At 41.0% G+C, this 16,929-nt stretch overlaps 1 long non-coding RNA gene across 1 annotated transcript; it reads right to left on the bottom strand.

Moving 5' to 3' along the window:
- Positions 1–1,068: 1,068 nt before the first annotated feature.
- On the bottom strand, positions 1,069–15,930 carry LOC139593404 (uncharacterized). Its single transcript, XR_011680284.1, has 3 exons — positions 15,740–15,930; positions 1,781–1,831; positions 1,069–1,233 (listed from the first exon to the last, which is right to left on the bottom strand). It is a non-coding gene; the product is annotated as an uncharacterized lncRNA (long non-coding RNA).
- Positions 15,931–16,929: the final 999 nt, after the last annotated feature.

The following is a 16,929-nucleotide window of genomic DNA, read 5'->3' as shown; positions in this document are numbered from 1 at the left end:
AACAAACAATTATCACTCTATAAGAAAATGTGAATTTCTGTCCAGTTTGTCCAGTTTCTAATGGAGTTTGGACACGTTCTGCTCATTCTGCTATTTTGAAGTCACTCTTCTCATTTTTTAATGACTTTATAAACAGAGCAATGAAGAGGGCTATTGTGTTCTGCTGCAGCTGATTTACATCTGCATTAAATACTCCTTATGGCTCCCTCCAGCAGCACACAGCACTTTCAAGGAACCATATGAAACTCAGCCTAAGGCCCAGGGACAATGCCAGAATCAAGTCAAGGCGTCTCCTTACCAAGGGAGAAGTTGGGGTCCCCTAGCACTTAAAGGGAGGGGGAAAGAGAACTATGAGCCATGCACACTGATTTTATGTTTTGCATGCATGACAGTGATCCATATGGTGACATTTCATCAATAAATTTATTAGCAACATTAAGCAACACTTTTCTAGCCTTGTGTTCAGAATTGATGCCCACTGTACTCAAAATGCTACAGTGGGCTTGTGGCAGGGAAGTTGTAAAGATCTTTGACTTCCAAGCCTTCAGCATTAGTAATTTGGTGGCAGAATAAAGGTAATTCAGATTGCATTTTTATAATCAGGCTGTGTAAAGCAACATGGATAAGATACAGGTATGGCATACAAGATACAAGATAAAAGAAACCCCCTTTGTCCAGACTACAACATGGTCCCTGCACCCCTCAAGATCCATGGTAAAGGAAGCTCTGTACAGTTTCTCCTTAGAGAAATCTGATGGGGATCATAAATCAGGTCAATATATTAAGGCTGTTAAAAGAATGACTGGAAATATTAACTTATTTCCAATTCAGCTTAGTCTAAATTACTTTACTGAAGCACAGTAAAGTGAAGCACTGATGCAGAGGCATCACAAACTGCTCATGGCCAAGCCCATGCTCTGTCCTACCCTTCCAGCCACTTTTTACATCACCTTTCAGTGCACTGAGCAGTCTGGCTCCAGCCATCACACAGAACAATTGCTCCACATGCTAAGAGAAAAACCTACCTGTCACAGGCAGATGTAACTGGTATTCTGACCTTACCTTCAAATAAATAGATGATTATTTTACTTTGGTGTTGTTTCTTCAATGTATTTATAGGCACTTTTTTATCATCAATTGGGAATGAATGTGAATCCAGAGAGTACAGGTGGTGTGAAATGGCATTTTAGAGTGGCTTCACTTTTTGAGAAAAAGCATAGAAGGCACATGAATCTGTAATAAATGTAAGATTAATTCTGTATTTGTCCAAGTTCTTTTGATTAGCCTTAACATGCATCTTGTACAGTATAAAAAAATAAAGGCAAACATAAAACCACAATTCATTCATTCAGGTAATGTTCCAAATGCATCCAAAAACTCTACTCAAATATAGAGGACCACAGCCCAGCCTGAAAATCTGGTAGTCAGGCTATCCATAGTGATCTCATTGTTCTGCTATGATTCAGGAACATAGAAATCCATTAAAATGCTTTCATTAATCCCTGATGCTTTTACTGTATGCAAAAGGCACGCAGCTTAAACATCAAGTTATTCAACAGGTTTTAACCTTCTGCCATGACTCCTTCCCGAATCTCACTGGCTTGGGGAGGGAAACAAATGATGAATCTGAACTGCAACAATTAAACATTTAGAGACAAGTTAGGGCAAAAGGTTTTGCAAGACATGACTACCACGACCAACACATTTGAGTGAATATATGGTATTGTGAGGGCCATGGTTCATCACCTTTCTAGATGAGCAGGAAAACATTCAGCTTTACCTTGCTGCAAATAAATTGTGCAACTCCCATACAAACTGCTGCAGACAGGAGCTGAAAAATGAAAAAGGAGTTAAGGTAGAGCAAGAGCCTTTTTTACTGAAAACAAGCAATTTATCTGTATTTCACCTCAAAGCTCATTGATGCTCATTTACATGCATCGTTACGTGATTGCTTTTGGTTTTGTTGCTTGAAGACAGATGGTAAAAATTGGATTCTGCTCCTTGAGTTTTCATTAACCTAACAGCCAAAAAAGGGCACCAAAAATAAAAATAATTTATAATAGTAATAATATAAACATCTCATAAGCAGACACAAAAGATACAGACTAACTCATCAGCGCTATATTCCCAATGAAAAGATGTGAACACTGTCCAGCACAGCTCCTTCCAGACCCATTGGAACTTATCCTACTCACAGGAATCAAAAGTAGTAATAACTGTGGCCTTAAAAAAAAAATTAAGCACTTCCATGAACTCAAGAATATGGCTTTTTATCTTCCAAGTCTTTCTGGCAGCTCTTTTTCACATGGCAGCACTCAGGCAGCTGCAAACACAGGCACGCTACAGAGCCAGCCCTGCCAGCCAGCCAGCTGCCACCATCTTCAGGCTGTCTGCAGCATTTAGCTCCTTGTAGCTCTCTGCCAACTCAAACTGTTCATTTTTTCCTGATGGATTGCTCTGGTGCTGGGTCTCTGCCACTGTCCCCTCAGCCCCACACAAGCACCATCCCTGTTAGGGGAGGTGAACGCCTCTGCTTTGTCTCACCGCAATATCGAGGCACCGGGTCTGGGATTTTACAGGGAATTGTCTCCCTGCAAACACATTGACACAGGTACCCAGCTCCCCTATCCTGATCAAGCCACTTCAGTTTTGTTACCGATGCCTAGAACACACCCACCACACCCATCTTTTAAAGTTCACTGCAGCAACTTTAAATTAGTCAGATCAAGGGGAAGGGAAAAAAAATGCCAGAACGAAGGAAGCAGGGTTTGCGTCATGGGACATTTGCTTGCAAGCTTCTTTCAAATCTAAATCAGGACCCACCATCTTTTTGTCTGCCAATTTTTTTTTTCCAAGCTGTGCTAAAACTTTAGGCAGCACAATCACAATAGTAGGTCTTGTAGCATTCAGTGATAAACATTTACCAGAGCAACAACAACATAAATTTCTTAATTTAAAAATCAACCAAGAAAAATAATTTTTCCTTTAGTAAGATAAAAATCAAAACTGTCTTTATTTCCTTTTTTTTTTAAGATAAATTTTAAATGAACTACTATGCTGGAAATACATCAGGGGAATTTATTCTTCTGTTTCAGATTTGAAGGATTAACTCTTCAATTATTAAGTTGTACCAACTGCTGATCACTTGCTGCGCAGTCTATTTTTAAAAGTACATGAAAGATTAGTGTAACCAGAATACCTAGAATGAGAACATTTAGCAAAACCCTGCCATGCAGAAATCTGAAATTAGTGTTTGAGAGCCAGTATATCAATTTACAGTTAATGCCAGGCTTGATCTCAGGGGGGCTCAGGTCACTTTTTAATGGCCTTCAACAGCTGCACACACACAACCCTCCTCCCTCCCCAAACCACCACCCAACATACAAGTATTGTTTCCAACTATGGAGGCAATTCAAATCCTTACTAAAACATTTGATGCCTGCTTTACATTCAAAATTACATATTAATTCACAAAACGAAGGACATCACAATTTTCTCTTTTAAAAAAAAAAGTACTGGGGGCTATTTTAAACTGGGATTGATGCATTCTTCTGGAGCTGTCAGCAGGTCCCTTTGAGGTCCTGCTAAAATCCTGGTGGCCATATCCCAGAGGACTTGTACTTTGCAGAGGTCCAGGGTGAGAAGAAAAGAGAGAGGAACCAGAAATCCCTCCAAAGCATCATTCTCTGCTTACTGGTACTGTTTGCAAGTCCCTCTAACTGAGGTGTTGGTCCTGCAGGAGCTGCAGGCAGGTCAGGAAACAAGAGCCCTTCATGCAGGTCCTGTCTCCGCTGAGTGTGTCTCCTGAATGTCTCACCCTGCCTATAAAACCCAGTGATTTCTCTGATAAACCCCTCAGTATGCACCTCTCTGCATCTGTTTCCTTAAAAAATTCAGCATGTCTAAACCCACCAGAGTGCATCTTTCTGTTTAAAGGAGCACCTCACTTTGTAAGAGCTCATTTTCAGGATCTGTCCCCAGGCAGAAAGTCTAGTAAAAGTTGTCCAAATGAATGATGGCTTTCAGCATATCCTTCTGAAAATTGCACCCCATGAAGGGTTTACTGCTGTACCATGACCTGCTAGCTCCAGGTTACAAGGACCTGGCAAATACCAATATCAAACACAAGTTACCTTGTTTTAAAAACTCCTTTAACTTAAATAAAGCATTACCTCACAACTCACTCCATAGACCTGAGTAAGCTGAGACAAAAAGGGACATGAAATAAATCAAGTCCTAATAAATTTATGTGACCCCCTTGAGCACAAACTTTATTTCTCCAGTAACTTCTGCACTGTGCAAGCCAAAGCAGAAGAGAACTCAGGCACAGCAGCAGCCAGGTGAGAGGGTACAATGACTGATCAGCTTTGAAACAAGAATTACAACTCTAGCAGGCATTAACAAGGCATCAGCACAGCAAGAGTTAAGAGCATGGCCTGTACTTTGCTGGTGGGAATAGTTTGGAAAACAGAAATAGTAGGAATAGGATCCCTTAAAATTACTTTAGTTTTTATTAACATATTTTTACAGGACATCCCAGTTAAGCCAGGCAGCATGTTGACAATAGGGTCCTGTCTAAGGACAGCTTAAAACTATTATACAGTACATACAGAAGGACAATACAGTCCCAGTACAAGCTACCAGCAGGCAGTAAATCACTCAAAACCTCATGTTACACCTGATTAACTGCTTGGCTCCAGTACTGCAGCCTGCTCCAAGAATGCTTGCTTCAGTGTAGTTAGGAGTTGTCAGAGAATTTATGTCATCTGATGGCAAGTTACATAAAATAGTGCCCCAGTGCATCATTTAAGAAGCATTACTTGGCATGAGCTGCAGTAGTGTGTGGCTTCACACCTGCAGTATCCTCTGGTGCTATGTATTCCTTAAAAGTGGACACCATTTAGATGTCTCATTTACTAGAAGAAATCACATCACCTCTGTCCCAATGGGATCATACGAGCCTGGATTACAACTCTATCTGAATTACAAACACATCCAAAATTTTATCACCCATGAGTGAGTCTACCCTCAACATGGTAATGCAATGAAATGAAACTTCCCACAAAACTCCCTGATTCTACACATGGCTTAAAAATAGATACCTTTGTAAATATGAAGACCCTACATTTTTCACTAAATGTTCAAGCCTGAGAGTGGACCAAACAGTAAAATCTTTCCACCACCTGCACTCCAAGGAAAACTTGTTTCTCTGACGTTCCAAGTCAACCCAAGCCACTAGAGAGGCAAATTTCAAGAGCATCCCAAGGTCCATAGATTGGATGTTTCTCAAACACACAAAGTACTGTGAAAACCAAGGAATAATCTTTATGAAGTCTGTGTTTATCTGACAGTCAATCAGCAAGACACTTGGTATTATCTGAGATGTTGTGCATCTTGATCAAGGGTTAGAATCCTGTAAATCAGCAAAAGTGTTCAATTGTACAGTCTGCTAGCCCTGCCTCTGTGTGCTCCTGCACAGCTTTTTTCAGAGTTGTGCTGGAATTCAGCAGAAAGCTGGATGCCAATTTCAGCAGTAATATCATCTACATCACACACACAATCAAATGAAATATTTCTATGGAGTTCATCACACTTGGCCAGCAGGAGGAGGCTTGCTTATATTCTTTTGTAAGATTAAGTAATCATCACATATTTTAAAGTGCAGTCTTATTATCTCTTTCCTCAGGCAAGGCAGTGATACTTCAGCTTTACCCTGGATAAACTGTTGAGGTGGTCTGTACTTCAAGTGTCTGCAGGAAATGTAAACCCAGTAAAGAGGACAATTTCTTGCATTTAGCACATGGCAATACACACAGTAGGCTGAGCCCCTGAATTCCTCCTCTTACTTATTGGGACAATTTTGTATTAAAACAATTAGATCATAGGAAAGCATTTTCTTCTAAAATTAAACAAGGAGTTTAATTAAAATCAGAACAAATTTTCTAGAATAACAGCAGAACAACAGAGCACAGATGTCTGGACTGCAAACATATTTACCTATGTTTTCTGCTCAGTCAAAACAGCATTTCCACAGCTATCACAAGAAGAGCTTTAACAAATGAAAAGCCTGATGTTAAATCACTTTTCCCTGGTAGAAGATGAAAAAAAAAAGTCTTCTTGTTTTAGTAAGGGGTAAGACCCAAGCAAAATGCTGAGGCCATGGTGAAACAGATATGAAAAATCCATTAGAAAGCCTGATATGGAAATGCAGATCCATGCATCCACAGCTGTAGTGAGATTTTAGGGAGAGGAGAGCATCTGAATGGTGCCATCATGGTGATCTTTAGACTCAAGCACCTGAGGAACTGACAGGAAAGAAAGAAACCAGCACCTGTTTCCTAGCAAGGTGTGACATGAGACATAAGCACCGAGCACCAGGGAGCTGCAATCTGAAATGGAAATACACACAACAGCAACAACAGGAAGGTTTTTGGCTAAGCAGTTAATGCTGGGAGAAGGGTTTGAGGATTGCTAAGATGAGAGCAGCTGTTCAGAGAACTTCTCTCTGAACCCAGAATAACACAGGACTTGTCCTTACAGATGGCAAAGCTTCAAGGGACAGTAGCTCTGGCAGGAACACCACTAATGATGCCACATTTTTGGATTCAGAGCTTGTAGCTGGGAAAGGACGAAATGTAGGTGCAAGGGAAGCAGCTTAGCAGTTGTAAGAGTCAGCAAGGCTCCCGGGATTTAGGGAATTGCTCTCCAAGCCTTTGGGTGAGATGTGGCCAAGGAGCTGTGCTGCTGAGACACAAGCCACTGGGCACAGTCCAGGATCTTTGTAGCTACCAGTCACACTGCAGGGCACAGAGAGTCCAGGAGTGTGCTCACCAGTTGCCATTTACAGAGCTCAGGACACTGTGCAGCCTTGACCTTTGCAGATTTGAAGTGATCACTTCAACCGGCTTTGGTTTGGAAAATACAAAATTAGTAAAACAGCTTTCACCCAGCTTTCTAAACTCCGGGTGCTTTTATTTAATGGCAAGAAAAATCAGAGGCTCATTCTCAACTAAAGTCTCAGTGAATTTAACAGCTGAAAATGTGACAAAGGCTGGCTCATTGCCTTGCTCAATCACCTGCAGATGCACGAAGTGGAAGCAGTGGTGTCTGCCCATACAGAGTCAATGACTAAGTGCAGGTATTACTTGTACATGATTTTCTTTTCCCGGTATTGCAATTCTTCACCTGGAGCATCAAATACCAGAGCCGTGATGTGTTAACACCACCTTTCCTGTGGGGCTGTGCTCTACCACTTCACAGAAGGCTTCCAAGAAGCTGTGTGCCTCCGGTGATTCAGACTGCTAGAGACACCCAAAAGGCAAAACTGAACGGAAACTGCTGTATTACTTCCAAATGGATCCATGCAATTTTTAAATCTACTTTCAAAAATGCACCAAACATACCCAGGGGAAATAAGCTAACAATGTGGATTGCTGCCTGAAATAATTATACAGATAGCTCAGGGCATTTAGAGTAGTGATGAAAGAGAAGAAACAAGAAAAAGCTATTACCAGGCTTCACAGCAATAACGTGATTTAGCAAATCCCGCACTTTCCATTCCACAACAAGAACTTTGACATTGCCTAGATTTATAAATACCATACTGTATGTATTGGTTTTCCCAGTTTAGGAGTCCCTGCTGAGAAGCTCAATATTACACTGCAAACACTCCTATAGCAGAGGGCTATCCACTGCTCTCATTTTGACATACCTGCAGATTTGTCACTCCATCCTTATTTCAATACACGGCTTTGTGAAAAGTGATTTTACTGCAAATAAGACCACCTGCTCATAAAAAGGCTTGCACATTCAAGTGCAGTACTGAAAGACAGCTGTGCTTTGCCAGGGTGCCAGGCTAGATCAATTCTTGCTGAGGAGCAGCACAAAAATAGGTAATGGACTTCAGGATGCCTCCAAGCCAGAGCTATGAGCTGAGCTGTCTAAACACATAGCAAGCCTCAAAATCCTGACAAGCTTTCTCTTATTGAACTTCAAGAGAATTTAAAGGGAACTCAGGCATAATTTCTGGGTGAGCACAGTTTGACAAAGCTCTGAAAAATAAGCCTTTGGAGTTCTTTAATATTATCTTTAAATTAATATTCATCTGATAGCAGTTAAACAATATAGTGGCAAGTTTTAACGTGTGCAATGAAATGGTATTTCACTACCCTCAAATAACCAGCAGGATGAGATATCAGAGGCATTAGCCCTGACTGTATTATTCTTCCACTGAAACTACACCTACAGTATTTCAGCATTACAACAACTTGCACTTGCATCATCTTTTCCCTTATTAAAAAACCCTAACACAACCTGACCAGTGTCTCTACAAGCAGCTCTTACTCAATTAAAGTACTATATCCAAACAGATTTACACTACACCCTCTTTTGTCATGAAAGCACTAAATTCCAGATGATGAGCATACGTGGGTGCCTGCTCCTGACTCTAAATCCTGTTTTAAACATATATTTCAAAGATACTTTCCATTTGGTCAAGGTCAATGGGGAGGAAGCAGGAAAAACTGAATTGTTAAAACTGCACAGAAGGATTGAGAATACTCTGCACAAGGAGTTTGTTTCAATGCTAATTTTAGCAGGATTCAAATCTGTAACTTATTTGAATGCCTTAATTTATTAAGGCTTGAAATCTTGGAATCCATGAGAGGCAATCACCAAGTAGAAACTACAGTGTGAACACAAACAATAATAAATAACCTAGTTTGGAAGATGCCTGTAAACATTTCTAGTACTAAAGCTGCCAAATTACACCTAAAGTCACTTGTTTGTCTCATCTCAAAAGCATTCCCTTTGTTTGTTACATATCATATCCCAGAATGTCCATTTCAATAGAAACCCAGGCTGTTTGAGACCTATGTGTCAGGGCCACAGCACACCTCCCCAGAAAACTGAAAAGAATAACAGGGATACAAATAATAAAAGAAGGAAACACAAGTTAACAGATAAAGGCAGAGGTGATCTCAAAATTACCTAGGCTGTACCCAAATATCCTTATTTATTTATATTATGATGATTTTAATAACACAGTCTCCTCGGGAAAAAAAAAAGTTTGGTAAGACAGTTCTAATCATATTATAAGCTCCTATTAGCAAAAATAATGCCAGTGCCATCACAATGGCATTCTTATGCAAAGCCAAGAACTTTGCCAGGAAACACACTTTCCAGATGGATATAGCTACATGCAATTTACAGATAGGGAAACAGAGCCACTGAAAGCCAAAAGCTCCACCCTCAAGGGCTTTGCCTCAAAGTTTGTGTTAGATATTCAGCTGAGCAACTTGCCTACTGCTTCAAATGCTGATCATTGCTCTGCTTCCACCTTCTACTCCCCTTCTGCATTTCTAGTGTTTATTGAACTGCACACCCTCTGAACAGAGCACACCTGGGTTGAGACATGCATACAGTGTTTAACAAAATACAGCCAGGGCCTCTAAGGATCATCACTACACACACATTATCAGAGTGACAATAGTCCCAAGGCTGGCTCTAGGATGGATGGGAAAGAATGACTGCAAGAGGGAAATGTTACTGAAATAAAGCTCTAATACTTCTATTTCAGAAAACTTATGCACAACCTCACCACTCTGGAGCACCTTTGTTATGAACATGTGTTTTTTTTTCTCCAGGTCAAACAAGAGTATCTGCCAGAGCTTAAGATATAAACACTAAAAAAGAACAAAAAAGGAACCATAAGTAGAAAAATCCATTTTCAGACAATACCAAAACAGCAAGTAAAGCAAGTACTAGAATGATTGAAATATTTTATTACAGTGGACAAGTGCTTAGTGCTGTGATCTGGCAGATACTCTGACATAGACAAACCTGAATTCTGATGAAAGAAATGGGCTCCTACAATTTGAATCTTGCCTTTGCTCCTGGACTGCTTGAAGCACCTTTTCCAAGCAGCATTCTCTTTAACCAATTTTCCATATTCAGAAAGGCTATTTGCAACTGATGGAAGGAATGCTGATCTCATGTTTTCATGGACAACAACTCCTTGGATTGTCTGAATCTCAGGGCGAGACACAACTTGCTTTACAAAATGCTGGAATTAAACACACCCCATAACACCCGTTACTTTGGCTTCTTTTCAAGTGATCCTCCATGTCCTACCCAGCTGGCAGAAGATGAAGCCAAGCCAATGTTTAGGCAAGTTAAAGTAGCTATGGAAGGAAAATCTGGTTTGGAAAAAAGCTACGTCAAACAGGTCCACAGGAGTGCCATGAAGACGATCAGGGGGCAGGAGAATTTTCTCCATGAGGACAGGCAGAGAGAGTTGGGGTTGCTTAGCCTAGAGAAGAGAAGGCTCCAGGCAGAGCCTGTAGCAGCCTGCCAGCACTTCTGGGGGCCCACAGAGTAGATGGGGAGGGACTCTTTTATCAGGGAGTGTGGCAATATGATGAGGGCTAACAGTTTTAAACTCAAAGAGGGTAGATATAGATGAGATAGTAGAAAGAAATTCTTCACTGTGAGGACAGTGAGACACTGGATCAGGCTGCCCAGAGAAGCTGTGGATGCCCCATCCCTGGCAGTGTTCAAGGCTGGAGCTGAGTAACCTGGTCTCATGCAAGTTGTCCCTGCCCATGGCAGGGTATTGGAGGTAGATGCTCTTTAATGTCCCTTGCAAACCAAATCCTTCTGTGATTCAGTATCTGTTTCCTTTCCATAATATGAGGCAGAGCCTAATTTTAGGTACTGTCTTCCTCAAACAGGATCTTTTTCAATGGCAACACAGTTCTTTTAATTTTGGTAATTACATCAAGATAACTGTTTATAGCCACCTCCTTGCTATATAATTACTTGTTGCCTTGCACAGCACTAGGTTTTGGTAAAGAAAGCCACATGGAAAACACAGTGTTTATCTTGGTGAACTCAGCAACACAACCACACTGCTTAAAAACAAATGCATTCACAAAAATGCTGCCACCTCTGAATTACCACACAAGTCCCACATCAGCACACAGCCTCCTTAATGTGAGAGCCTCATTAAACTTATCAACACACATATCTTTTCAGACTGATGAAACAGGAAGAGTTTTGAGACAGCAGCAGGCTTTGCTGTCCCCTAGCTATAATATGCTGAATTTGGGGATTCCCTTCAGAGTTGTTTCCCCTCTTAATGCTAATGGACACAGCACAAAGACCATAGATTCTGCATTTATTCAGAAAAATTATTCTCCCATTGAGAAAAAAAATGCAGTCCACATAGCAATGTAAAGATACTTGTTCTCAGCAGAACTGCAAAACGACAAATCTTCAAATAAGCAAAAGAAGTCTGATTTTTCAAAAAAACCCACTTTAATTACTGTGTGGTTTGTTCAGTTTCCTTTTGAAGATGCCTAACATATGGTATGATTTACACAACACTGGCAGTGAGCTTGAGACAGAAGATTCAAATCTAGCTGCAGAAGCATGCAAAACTTAACAGTACTCATCAAGAGTGTCCTTCTCATCAGCTGAGGATGGCCATTTAAGTTTGCATGAATAATTCCTGTTGCTAAATATTCTTTAAATACTAAAAAATGTAACTTTAAAAATTTTTATATGTACAGCTGGTCCTTGTAGCTAGTGGCACCAGAGCCACCAAGGGGCAGAGATCACTGGCTTTCTCAGGCAGGGCAGTCCCCTCCTTACAGGAGTGCACTTACACTCCTGCCTTCAACAACCTCAATTTAAAGAAAAAACACTCATACACAAAGGAAACAGCACTTTATAAGGTGCAGCATTCAAAGTGTGCAGCACACAGACCCCAGCTGTGCCTCCCTCCCTCGAGGGTTTGTGCAGGTCCCTTCTGAGCCATGAGTCACTGGGCAGCCATCTCTGCCAGCAATGGCCAGCAGGCTGGGCAAAACCCCTCAGCTGCCTGGTTTATTTCTAGGGCACCAAGGAAAGAAGCTGCAAACAGGGCCATGTGATACAAAATACTTCAGCCTTCAATAAGAGCTCTCCTTTTTGTCTCTCCCAGTGCCCTGCACCTCCCAGCGCTGTGTGTTCGAATGCAGCATTAGGTTAGTTCCTTCTCAGTAAAAAGCACCTTAAAAAACAGCAACAGAGGGCTTGTAAAACAAAGTTTGAAAAAAAAAAATACCACAAGAGTTTAACTGAGAACCTCATGCTCAGTTCTCAGGAGTTCAGAGAACCCAGTGGTTTCTTTTTTGACAAAAGATAGTTCTAGTGGTGTAAGTTATCTGCACTCCTGTAGTGTTGGTGCAGCACTTCTCAGGTCACAAGTAGGTCATAAACCTTCACTCAGCAGTTTGCAAAACAACTACTCAGAGTAAGATGTTTTTGGAAGATATTTGTACCTTCCTTAGTATGGAAAGAACTAAACAAAATCAGCACTGGAAAAATGATAATAATTCAAAAGCTTTGCCTCATTATTTTGATTGCAAATGATAACTACTGTGGCAGCACTCCACAATGCATTTGTGATTCATTTTTTCCCCAAAGAGGTTAGGCAATTCTCAGATTTTTTCCAAGAAGTTTAGAAGGCCATAAAAAACCCTTGGTCTAGATGGCCTCACTATCAAGGCTGGTTGTCTGAAAATGTCACTTGCAGATTCTCACCAGGCTGATGCTGGGGACCCTGAACTAGAGGAGGAAAATTGAGATCACAGATTTGCACTCATGTTGGGTTTAGAACCAACCATATAAACGATACAGAAAGGAATTGTTTATTCTGTGTTCAAAGCATCAAGAGGTTTAATAAATACATTAAGTATTCAAAATTATAAAAGAGTCAAAGAACATGAGGAAAGGGATTTATGATTTACATTTTAACATAGAACCACCATTTTCATATTTTGGCTGTATTTACATTACTAGACACAGGGTGGAAGAGGAAAAGTCCTGGTTCAATTCCTGTTACCCAGAGGGAATCTAAGAGCAGACTGCTTGCTGGGATGCTCCCCTGCACACAAAGGCCTGACAAGGACATATGCAGAAATACTCGAGCAGTTCCTTCCTGTGACCCATCCACCCAACACAGCCACATGCACAGAGCAGCAGCAAGGCAGGAGCTGGCTGTCTACCACAAGGCAGCACAGCAACACAAACCCCATTTTTAATTTTCAAGACAAGATCCTAAATGCACTTAAAATGGAATCTGGGCAGTGTTTAAGAGCCAAGCTGAGGAGCACATCCCTGGAATTTCTGTGCAGTCTTTCACACACTCAGAATTTGTGGGTGTCCAAGTGATGCCACTCAAGTTGTGCTGCCCACACCCAGCTTTGTTCAAAGCCTGCTGCCCACTTCAGCCCCAGCCCTGTTCTGATTTGGGACTCCCCAGTTTGGGAGTCTCAGCATGCTCTAACCCAGAGCACATCTCAAACAACATGACACACTCCAGTCTCAGGGAGGATTTCCTGCTGCAAACGTCACCCTTCCCTTCAAATTCATGCACTGCATTGCAAATAAACCATTAAGTCAGTATTTAAAGCACTCAGCAGGACTCAATTTTCCAACCAGACTGAAGGAACCCAGACATATTCTGTCTTTTCCTCTCCCAGCAGACTCCTGCAATCCTGAAACTGCAGGGGGAGGATGTACTTTCTCCCCCAGCTGAAGCTATGCCACTTCACCCAGACCAGGAATGAAAGCATCATTATGCCCAAAGACAAAGGCCCTCAGCTTTTACTGGGAAGATAACTGGGCTTTGATTCCTTCTGCTTGTATCAGACGTCATAGCTTCTTCCTGTTAAGCACAAAATCCTTGGATTCTGATGCTGGACTGTCTGAGTGACCAGGCAGCAGTGAATAAGTTAATGGTCTCCTTGAATCTCAAATCTGTTTCTCCAGGAGAAATAGAAGAACACACATTTCACTCTACTGGAGCCTCATGAGCAGAGCAATTTTAGGGGCAGTACAAGACAAGAACTTGATAACCACAAACTGACAAAAGAATCGAGCTTTTGTTTTACTCATGTCCTTTTGCAGCCACAAGCTGCTTTCTTGTGTATTGGCATTTCAACCTCATGCTAGCCAGCCCTAGAAATCACTTTTCTTTCTCCTTGGGAAGGCAAAGGAACAACATGAGTATTGCTTGCATCAATAGAACAACTTGCAACATTAACTGAGACTGTATGTAGAAATTTATTTTTGTCATCCCAATTGTCTCCTAGTGAAAACAAACCCATTTTTGTTTCTGGTATGAACTGATTGGACTAAAAATTGCTTCACCTGAAAATTTTGAAACATCCTATAAAAAGCCACTAGGAAATTCAGACATTTTCAAAATAAATAAAGGATGGCTACACTCATCCATAATGTTCCTCCTTCCCTGCTGCCATGGGAATTGCACTGAACAGGGAATATGCCATTTGCAGCTCAATTTCCCTCCACAAGGGTCTTTATCTACAGCATGCTGAGAGGCTGAGATCCAGAAAAAAAAAAAAAAGGCAGGTTTACAGAAATAAAATAAAATCTCATCTGACCTGTTCTTTTTAATAGGAGGCTGGACAAGAAGAGAAGAACCCAATCAAATACCATTTCTTATGCAGCCCCAAAGAAAGACAATTAGTCCATAACAGGTGTGGCATTACCATCCTGCTTGTGATATCCAACAACACAATTATGATCAACTGTACAACTGCTTCAGATTTGTTCATGTCTTATTGCCTAGCCAAGCCAAAGCTGACATGATTTTTGAAGATGTGTGCTTTGTCATACAAAGAATATTAATTGCTTCCTTTGTGAAAATATTTTATTAAATTAATTAACCAAGCTCTCTTCTCAGTCCGTAATACACTACTAATTCTAAAATTACTGATCTTTGCATTTGGAAGTCATTGTTTGGCATCAAACTGGTTTTTGCAATTCACATACACTAGCAGGCTTTATAAAACTCAAGGACTCCTCTAAGAGACTACAAAATGAAAATATTCCTAAGTAAGCTCAGAAATTACCATTATGCATGGTCATCTTGACCCCAGGCAAGGAAGGCATAAGAACTCAATCAACTATTGACAGCACAAATCCCAAGTGAGCTAACTAGGAAAAAACTCTCCTTTCTCTTGTCCAGCCAACACTGACCTATTTAGTAACCAGGTTAGCAGCAAGGGCCTTCATTTTACCCTGCAAGCTCTACCTCACAGGCACATATATAAAACCTCACAGCATTCACCAACTAACACTGATTTTGTATTCCTTTCTCACATTCTAATTTGGAAACCACTCATCTTAGAGTCTTCGAGATCTGCACAAACCAAAAGTAATCATTGCCAATTGTCAGGGAAGCTGTTGTATAAGAGAAAAGCTTCCTGAGCTCCCACAGATGATACTGAGTGAGAAAGCCTGTTAAGGTAACACTACCAGCATTCCTAACAATTTACATAATCACAACCAAAAAAGGAATCCTGACTCTAGAGTAATTCAGGAACAGTAAAAATCAAATATGCATTATATCATTCAGGAAGTGGACAGGTTAAATCAATCACACATTTCAAGAAAGAAAACTGCTGATAAAATCATGACTGGAACAGACATACAAGGCAAAGTTTATGTTCAGTGGTGTTCTGCATATGCAATATTTCATTTATACTACAAGGTAATTAATACAAGACTCCCAGAGTTTCTCTCCTTCTCCTGCCTCTTCTAAATTTCTGTCTTTACCCCCCCTTCTTTCCATGCTTCCTTCATTTCTCTGCACATGTCCTTTCCATAAACAATGACAGATTGCCACACTGGTGGAATTAAGGCCTTTCTTAATGTAATTTCTTCCTACCTTAATTTTGTCAGTGTAGAAATTTGTACGGTGATTGTAGGACCCCAAGTGGCGCTGGCCTTAATTTCCACAAGATGCACAGGCTTCTTTCTCTTTAAGAAAAAGATTTCACCAGAACTATACAAATCTTTTCTTTTGAGAATAAACACCTCCAAGTCTTCCCAGGATACACATTGAAGCCCCAAGTGCAAAACTGCAAATATGACATCAAGTGGTAAAGTGATGAAAAAGGCATGCATCAAAACAACACACCTGTTGTTCAAAGATAACAGACAATACAAGATGAGAATTCCTACTGTCCCAGCTCAACAGAAGCTCTCACCTGCTGTGAACTGGTGTAGAAGATCCTCTCCCCAGTGGTAGGGATGGGCATGGACCCTCCATTAGTGCCTGGGCAGCAAAAAGGACAGAAGTCATCTACCTTCAGGGCACTCATTCTGACCTGCTCATGCACTGCCAAGTGGTCACTGTACCTGCACCGACCAAAAAAAGAAAGGACAGAGATTGCAGTACCAAAAGGCCAAATTGCCCTGAAAGCAGAAACTTCAACAAATCAGCAGGAGAAAACTTCAGTTTCTGTAATTCATTATTTCTCATTGTTCTCCACGTAGCAAGTCAACTTTTTTCTAGTTGATGTTACATTGAATTTGGGCAAGATACGTACCTTTATATAGATTAAACATCTACACATATAGTTCACTCATCACTGGAAGAGGGAAAGCAGTAAGTATTTCAGCAGTTAAGAACCACCAAACAGCCAAAACCCTCTTTTTCTAGGCATAACAACTGTTATTTTAGCTACATACAAACACAGAACTAAGAATTCTTTCCAGCATCCATAAATAGATTATTATAACACTTAACTTTAGGTCAATGCTGCTGCTCCTTATTGGAATGACAGTGGAGGCACAACCAACACCAAAGAAGGCTTCAGGCATCTGCCCATTCAGAGTAACACCATACTACTCCAGAAAGCTTCAAATGTCCACAGCTCTTTCTTGTTCTTTAGCCCAAACTTTTATACCCCTCATGTTGATGCATTGCACCTGTGTGCGCTCTGTTCCCTGTGGTGGTTGGTCAGTGCCCCTGGGCACTCCATGGCTCGTTCCCTTCAATAGCATTCACCTGTCCTGCACAGCTGTAGCTCATTAGGGATGAGGCTCAGCCCAGCCCCACTCCCAAACACCACA

This window comes from Agelaius tricolor, unplaced genomic scaffold (assembly GCF_023055355.1).
Source record: "Agelaius tricolor isolate 1412-34295 unplaced genomic scaffold, bAgeTri1.0.p SCAF_10, whole genome shotgun sequence".
In the NCBI taxonomy this organism is placed as follows: Eukaryota; Metazoa; Chordata; class Aves; order Passeriformes; family Icteridae; genus Agelaius; species Agelaius tricolor.
This window is presented reverse-complemented; position numbering and strand designations above follow the sequence as displayed.